We start from the raw sequence: 9,270 nt of genomic DNA on the forward strand, positions 1-9,270 counted from the left end.
ACTCACCTGCGAAGCTAAGGCTGGTCGGAGAATATATATATATAGTTATAAAGCTTAAAGTACTAAACAGCAACCTTAAAGAGGGGTGATCTTCTAAGGGTTATTCATCCTAACATAAACTTAACGTAACCACTAATTGTTTCACCTTTCCTCCGTTCCTCCATCTCCAATAATCCGCATAGACAAACAAACAGACAAAGCAAGCACAGGTAGAAAACAAGTAGTTCAAGTAGCAATTACAACAGTTAGCAGAATATAATCAATTAGGCATTCCCAATTAATGCATAGCAAACAAAGCACACATATGTATATGATGAATGTCTATCATACTGGCCGTGAGCTCACGTGTCGGTTACTTTTCCAGAACCCGACACATCTGATAGCTAACCCATACATTAGTCTCTAGCTCGCGCATCTCCAGGAGGATCATAAATGAAGGAGAGTGCCTTTCCACCTTCTTCTGGAGGTTCCGTGAAGGAGAGTGTCTTTCCACATCGAAGGAGTGTGCCTTTCCGCCTTGCAACCAGAGAAGAATGCGGGGGAAACGATACGAAGTAGAGTGCCTTTCCACTTTCCACACATCCTCGTCACGACAAGAGAAGGAACTTTCGTTCTCAACTGGCCATCTGAACACATTTTCAAGTTAATACGCAAGCGGGATCGCACTCAGACCTTGCCATCTCGACCATTTCGGCCACACACACATCTCGACCATTCCGGCCACATACAGTCATCCCAAATCTCATCATTTTCAACATTTACTTCATCTCCAAGTTACCTCTATTTCCTAGCTTCAACTTACTACTAGAGTTACTACTATGTTTTTATGATTAAAAGAATGAAAAATAGAGGTTTAGAAGTTTGAAATTAGGTTTAAAATTCAAAAACCCAGATTTGATGAAACAGGGGACATGCGTACGCGTGGGTGTGAAAATTCCTTAATCGCGTTCGCAAGCTCCCTACTCGCGTACGCGTGAATCCCAACCCGAAAGGGTTGGTCGCGTCGCGAGAAGGTGGTCACGTATGCAAATCCCAGGTCACGCGTACGCGTGGGCACGCGTACGCATGGGCGTATGTTTTTTCAAAAATTTTACTAAGTCCGAAAAGGTAGAATTTCAAACTTCAAACCCAAACTTTCGACGCGCATAACTTTTTCGTTTTAAATCATTTTCCTTCCGTTCTTCAAATGACGTAAACTTCACGGACCCAATTTTCATATAAAATAAATTTGAAATTATTCGAGGGTCTGGAAGCCAAGTTATGGCTCGCAAAGTTCGTCCAAAAACCCAATTTTCACAAAAACCTAAAACCTCAAATTGTTATCAAGCCATCCTTCAAAAATCAACCTATCATGCCTAAATTCAGCACCAACTCAAGCAACATCACAGCACATCACTTCCATCCTTCCTCCACCCAATTAAACTCCAATTTCAACAACTCTAGTACATGAACTTCACACTTATATCAATAAGAACACCAGTAAATCAATGCCTATACAAATTCATTATTATCAACATGGCAATGATCATCATAGCATCATTTAGCACTCCATTTTCCATACCTAATATGCAATAACAGTCAACCCTCAACCTAGTTCACAATTATCATCAAGGCACTAAACCATACAACATGCACATATATTCATTCTTATCCTACGGTCATCTAGCTTAAGTTTTCACAAAACATTATATATTAAATACGTGAAACTTAAACCATACCTTGGCCGCTTTTTCACGTATTGTCCAAAGCAAATCACTAGAGTCAAACACATCCTCTCAAGTCCAAAATCATCAAGGCACAAACACCCAACCTCCACCAAGCTCCAAGGATTACAATTCAAGCTCCAACATATACATATATACACCTAATTTCATATATATATCACGCATACATATCCAAATTCAATACCCAATACACCAATTCAAGAGATTAGCTAGAGTTTTAGTATTCTCACCTTACCCAAGCATTGTATACACACGAGTGAATATTTTCCTTAAGCTTATCGGATCCTAATATGTCAAAGTGGCAAAAATTCAACACAACTTACATAATTTCAAAAATTTGGGGGAAGGAGAGGCTGAGAGTGGTAGAGTGGCTTACCTATGAAATTTTTTCCGTAGATTTGTAGAGCTCGACGCGGTGGACGCATGACAGCAAACGGTGCGGCGATCGGAACTCGGAGTGAGAAGTTATGGAGGTTTGAATTTTTGACCAAGAGTTTGGAATCCTTCCTCCTCCTCCTTGTGTGTTTCAACGTGACTTGCTGAATGGAGAAAGAAGGGAGACTTTCCTTTAAGTCACTTGGGCTGAAGGGTTGGGCCTTGGCCCATTTTGGGTTCGGTTCGATCGGTTCGGTCCGTTCGGTCTAATTTTGGCTCAAATTCTTTAAAATTAGTATCAAAATTTTCGTTTTAATTAGTTCTATTCTATTTTAATATAAATTTTCCTTTCTAATTTTTTATTAAAAATCAATTTATTGACTAATTATTTACTAATTTAACGGGGTTTACAGATGACGTGTCATAATGTCCCACACTATAGCAGTACATACATAATACATTTATGTTATTATCTGTCAAACATTTTTGTCTTTTGAATATAGTTTTTTACACCACACTTATAAAAAATTTCTCACATTTTCTCTAAAAAGCTATATTGTATCTGTTTCTATAAGAAATGAATCAATAAAGCTATTAAAAGGTTTCTTCTGCTAGACACACATTATGATTAAATATTTAGGCCAATCCTCCAGTAAGATTTGGTTACACTTCCGCCGCCGCCTTCTATGATTGGTGTTCAGTGCTTCAAGTGTCTCAAAATTTATCCAAAAATATTTTGATGGTATTTCGAGGGTTACTTGAAACTTTGATTTGAACTTGAATGTGAGGTCCAGATCCCTTAATATGGCAGTGTTCGTTCTCTTTGGTGCTGAGGTGCCATTTGTTTGAGTTTCTCGTGAGGAGGTGGGAATGGTAGCTGCAAGAGATTTCGATATTTAAGTTAGCAAGTGCTTTAAGCAGATTTTTTATAGATTAGAATGTGAATATACCTAAGGAGTGTCAATGTATTTATAATTCATTCGATAACCACCTTTGTTGGAGTAGTTCCATCTTTTCTGATGGATAACTGATGGCCGGAATTCACTCCCCATATAAAATGAATCCGTTCTTTGGCAAGCGCACCAAATTATCGTCAAGTAATAACCCACAGTGGAGTGGGATCGTATCCACAGAGATTGATTGATTGAGAAATTTTTGTTGATGAGTGAATTAGTTAAGCTAATCAATGTAGAAGGAGTATTGGATGCAGAAAATTAAATAACTGAATTGTAAATGACTCAAATGTAAAAGAAAGCAATAAAGTACAGAAAAGTAAATAGCAAGAATGTAAAGTACAGAATCATAAATGACTGAATCGTAAATGGGAATGGGGAATAACAAATGTAAAGAAAGCTATAAAAAATGTGGAAGATAAGAATAGTGAAAATTCATTGGGATTAGGAGATGTTGCTCTCTTTGGATTAAATTCAGCTCATCTCATCTTCAATCATGCAACTCATTGACATTTTGACAATCATGATTGATTGAACCCCAATCCCTTGGTGATTCAATCTCTCAAATCTTGATAATCAGCCAATTCCTTGGTCTAATTGCTCATGAAGAGAGATATGCTTGGTCCTTGATTATACCACACATCCTCATAGATCCAAATAATGGTTGGATTTATGTCACCATATCTAATCCCAAAACCCAGATCTACTCAAGTGTGAGAAGGGATTTCAAGCATGGTTTCATGTTTCCTTTTCCAAGGTTCCCATGAAACCCATTTTGCATTCAACATCTTTCCCAAGATGATTGAACACTAGCATGAAGAATGAAATTCCTTCTAACAAATCAAAGAGAAGATGAAGAGAAGAAGAAATTCACTATCATTAATCCATCAAGTACAACAGAGCTCCCTCTCCCAATGAGAGGGAGTTTAGCTACTCATAGCTTAGAGAAAAGTATAAGAGATGGAAGAGATGAAGTGTAAAGTAAAACTAAAACTAGACTTGCCAATCCAACCTCCTTTTTTAGTACTTCTAGGGATTATTTATACTACTCCTATTACTAAAATTAAGAAAATACAAAAGAGAAAAGAAAATTACAACTGGAGGGAAGCCAAGCTCTTCAAGTGGCATGCCCCTTTCATTCACCATCCTGGCGTGCCACTCCTTCGAGCTCAAGTGGCACGCCCAGGATCTCTCTTCTTACTCCTCTTCCCTGGAATTTTGAACTGGCATGGAACGCCCAGCATTCAGCGTGCCATGCCCAGCATTCAGCATGCCACGCCCATATTGTGCACTTCATCCATCCTCTCTGGAAAATAACACTAGCGTGCCACACCTTCATGTTCAAGTGGCATGCCCATAGTGTATGATGGGATTGGCGTGCCACGCCCAGCTTGGCGTGCCACGCCCCTTTTTGGTCTTCAAACTTGCTCCCTGGAAAATATAATTGGCATGCCACGCCCTTGTTAAAGCTTCAAGAATCCTTCTCTAGAGTTGTCAACTGGCGTGCCACGCCTTGGTGCTGGCTTGCCACACCCATACTGTTTGATGGCATTTGTCCCAAGTGGCACGGCCAGCTTCACATGTCCAACTCTTTTTTTTATTGTTTCCTTCCCCTTTTTGTTGCTCTTTTCACCTGAAATTCAGCACAAATTCATTTCAAAGTAATGTACCATAATACTTATCATTTACTTCATGAAGTTGCATTGATTTAATGAGATTATGATCTTTTTATGGTCCTTTTAGATAAGAGAAAGAGGTAGATGATGCAAGTCATCAATAACTGTTCCCTTTATCTTGGGAGTTTGTTAGGCCTTATCTTATCAGAGAAGATAAAGATCCTAGTCGAGATTCCCGTTAGCAGTTACTTGTTTTAAGCAGGTAAAGCTTTGTCCCCTTTTTATTGGTGTCCGGCCTCTTTAAAGAGATCGGGAACATAGATAAGACCACCTCTCTTGATGGGGCTTTTATCTCTTATTGGGCCTGACTTTTATTTATTGGGTCAGAGTATGAACAAATGGGTAAACTACTAAAAATGTACTCACATAATTTTGTTGCTAACAAAAATGTATTCAAATTTTATTATTGACAAAATGTTCTCAAATAATTTAAAAACGTGACGAAATGATCTAACATTAAATATGTATTTCTCAAAAAATACTTTAAAGATTGAATTTTGATGCGATTTCTTGCAAGTATGGTTAGAAAAATGAGATATTGTTATTCTTAAAATTTAGTATTTTTTGCTAAGTATATATTTTTTTGTGATTTTTTAAAAGTATTATTGGTTGTTGACAAAAAAATCACAAAAAATATATACTTAACTAAAAATCACCAAACTTTAAAGATAAAATTTTTTCATTTTTTCTAATCATGCTTACAAGCATCAAAATTCAATCTCTACGGTATTTTTTAAAATTACATATTTACTGTTGGACATTTTTATAGCATTTTTAATTATTTGTAGGTATTTTGTCAATAACAAAATTTGAGTATATTTTTACCGACGACAAAATTATTCAAGTACATTTTTTGTGGTTTACCTATTTTTATTTGATGAAATATTGAAAATTTATCAGTAGTATTTGTACGTGATAAATAAGACTCCAGCTTCAGTTTCACGTCATCTCTCTCTCTCTCTCTCTCTCTCTCTCTCTCTCTCTCTTGCACTATAAATAACACACATATCTTGGACCACCAACACCAACACGTTCATTCTCGATTTTCTCACATACCCTTTTCATAATAGTAGCAGCTGGTTTGATTTTCTTGCTTCAATGGGGGATAGCAATGCCAATCTTCCACTGGGGTTTTAGTTTTATCCCACTAATGAAGAGCTTGTAGTCCATTTCCTTCACAGAAGAGCAGCACTTCTACGTTGCCACCCTGATGTCATTCCTGATCTTGATCTCTACCCTTTTGATCCATGAAAACTTGGCGGTCTCATTCTTTCTCCATGTTTCAATACTTGCATGACACATTGCAAGAGAACTGAAGTTGATGATGAATACTATCATGTGTGTGCGTGCAGGTAGAGCTTTGGCAGAGGGGAACCAATGGTACTACTATAGTAAAAGGACACAAAATAGAGTCACTGCCAATGATTATTGGAATCCAATGGGAATTAAAGAGGCAGCGGTTTCAAACTCAAGCAATAGGAGAGTTGATATCAAGAAATTTTATGTGTTCTATGTTAGAGAAGCCCCTGATGGTAACAGAACCAATCGAATCATGCAAGAGTATCGTTTTCCAGAATCTACAACATCCTCTAGCAGATTATAAACAAAAAAATCATAACAAAAAACAGTTAGTACCACAATTTCACATAAAAAACATATTTCAAGTTTAATAATGTATGCACTTAGATTATTGTTATTATTATTATTATTGATTTTTTTTCCTTCCTGGTTTTGGTGTATTCAGGATCATAGTAAATAGGTGATATGTATAGTTTATGAAAGCGATGAAAATGATGGTGATGATGATGGAACAGGACTCTCTTGTTTAGATGAAGTTTTCTTGTCATTGGATGATCTTGATGAAGTAAGCTTGCCAAATTAGATGATGCAAAACTTTTGTTAGGAGCATTATTATCCCAAATCATCCCAAATGGGGATAATTAATTAAGGCTAAATAGCTGTTTAATACAAATTTGTTAGTACTTAATGCTGTTACTTTTGTATTTTTGTATTTAGCTTTAGCAGTGTAGCTGCAGCAATTGCAATGATAAAGTGTTTCAATTAAGTTGCTTGGTGCGCGAAATAAGAACTCACACAACTGAACCAGCAAGTGCACTGGGTCGTCCAAGTAATACTTGAGGTGAGTCAGGGTCGATCCCACGGAGATTGTTAGTTTGAATCAAGCTATGGAGACCTTGTAGATCTTAGTCAGGCGATTAGAAAAGATTTATATTGTGAAAAACGCATAAAACAGGAATAGGAATGAAATTACTTGATTTGAGTAAAACCAATGATAGGAGAACGGTTGAGGCTTCGGAGATGCTTCATTCTTCTGGATTAACCTTTCCTACTGTCTTCTCCAACTGTGAGTGATTCCTTTCATGGCAGGTTGTAAGTGATCAACACTGGTTCAATGGCTGCCAATCTTCCTCCTTCAGGCTGAACGCCAGATTTAGTGTGCACCCAATCTGAACAAGGTTGAAGTTCCTGCAGTTCATCCCCATGATGATCGTAATCAAGAAGCAACAGACAAGGTCAAATCTTCTGGATCAGAGAATGCTGCGCCTTTAGTTCTAGCCTCTACCACAAAGACCCTAATCTCCACACACCTCGGCTGAACTGGTGTTTCGAGAAGTCCCCAACGAAGTCATGGATTAGCCGTCTAAGAAATGTATAATTAGTAGCACGGATCCCCACACTTTTATACTATTGTACCAACAAGTGCACTGAGTCTCGAAGTAATATCTGAGCGAGTCATAGTCGATCCCACGAGGATTGTTGGTATGTTATCCTGCAGGTCTTAGTCAAGCAGATGAAAGAGTAGGAGATGTTGGTATGTTATTTTTAATTGTATAAGAGAAAAGGAAATAAATAAATAAGGTAATTAGAACTCAGAAGTTGTGTAAACTATGAAAATTGAACAGTTAAGGGTTAGCGTTGCTTAGTCTTTCTGAATTAATGCTGGTAGCACTATCTTCTCTGCTTGTGAGTGATCTCTTCTATGGCAGGCTGTATGTGATCAACACCATGGGCCATGGTCATTGATCTCCTCTGCTACAGAATGAACACCATGGCCGTGGTCATCTAATTTGACGAAGGGTGAAGCACTAGAAAGTCATTCTCCTGGTGATCCTACTCAAAGTGGCATAGACAAGGTCGAATCTTCCAGATCAGAGAACGCTGCTTCTTTGGATTCTAGCTTATACCATGGGGACCCTAATCTCCCTAGAAATCAGCTGAGTTGGTGTCTCGAGAAGTCCCTAACGAAGTCGTGGATTAACCGTCTGAGAGATGTATAAACATAGTTGTTGGCTCGTGCTTTCCAGTCACGTATTCACACGAACCCAAGTAGATGCGGGTGTTTGTCAGGCATGTTCGTCTGAATGTGATGAACAGAGCTAATTTGTCAGATCATCCTATTCACCACAATGAAGATCGGATATACATATTAGAAACAGATCAAACACGAATTGGAGAAGAAACAGTAATACTTTTATTAATTCATAGGACTCAGCAGGGCTCCTCCCCTCAACTTAGGAGGTTTAGAAACTCATACTAAGGTAAAACACAATGTAAAACGTGTATCATGGTAAAAGTGATGTAAAAAGTATCCGAATAACATGAATAAAATCCCTTAAATACTAAACAATGACTAGTAAGGGTAAAACAGTCTATTTAGTGCTAAAATCCATTTCTGGAGCCCACTTAGTGAGTGTTTGGGCTGAGTTTTGATGAGATCCACGTGCTATGAGGCTCCTTGGCATGGAATGCCAGTTAGGGGGTCCTCTCTGGGCGTTTGTACATTGGTCTCTGCTTTTTGGGCACTAGACACTTGGAGGGGGGCAGGTAGCTGGCGTTGAACTCCAGTTTTGGGCCTTCTAATCTGAAGCAAAGTATAGACTATTATATATTGCTGGAAAGCTCTAAAAGTCAGATTTCCATAGCCATTAAGAGCGCTCCATTTAGACTTCTGTAACTCCAAAAAATCTCTTCCAAAATAGCTGAAATTGTCCAAAAACTCATAGTAGAATCCAAAAATGTGAATTTAACACTAAAACCTATAAAAACTTAATAAAAACTAAATAAAACACTCTAAAAACTATATGAAAGTGATGCCAAAAAGCATATAAAATTTTCGCTCATCACAATACCAAATTTAAACCGTTGCTTGTTCCCAAGCAAATAAAAACACAGTAGGATGGAAAATAAATTGAGATACAATAAATTTCTGAGTTTCAAATGAAGCTTAGTTACAATTAGGTGAGCGGGACTTAGTAGCTTTTTGCTTCTGAATAGTTTTGGCATCTCATTATCCATTGAAACTTAGAATAGTTGGCATCTTTAGGAACATAGAATCTAGATGATATTATTGAATCTCCTAGTTAAGCTTATTTTGATTCTTAAACACAGATTTTAGAGTCTTGGCCGTGATCCTAAGCACTCTGTTTTCCAGTATTACCACCGGATATATTCATGCCACAGACACTTTAACTGGGTGAACCTTTTCAGATTGTGACTCAGCTTTGCTAGAGTCCCCAAATA

At 37.7% G+C, this 9,270-nt stretch overlaps 1 pseudogene; it reads left to right on the plus strand.

Moving 5' to 3' along the window:
• The first annotated feature begins 5,826 nt into the window (after nt 1–5,826).
• LOC107458626 (NAC domain-containing protein 104-like) lies at nt 5,827–6,610 on the plus strand (annotated as a pseudogene).
• The last annotated feature ends 2,660 nt before the right edge of the window (nt 6,611–9,270 follow it).

Source organism: Arachis duranensis, chromosome 7 (assembly GCF_000817695.3).
Source record: "Arachis duranensis cultivar V14167 chromosome 7, aradu.V14167.gnm2.J7QH, whole genome shotgun sequence".
Classification (NCBI taxonomy): Eukaryota; Viridiplantae; Streptophyta; class Magnoliopsida; order Fabales; family Fabaceae; genus Arachis; species Arachis duranensis.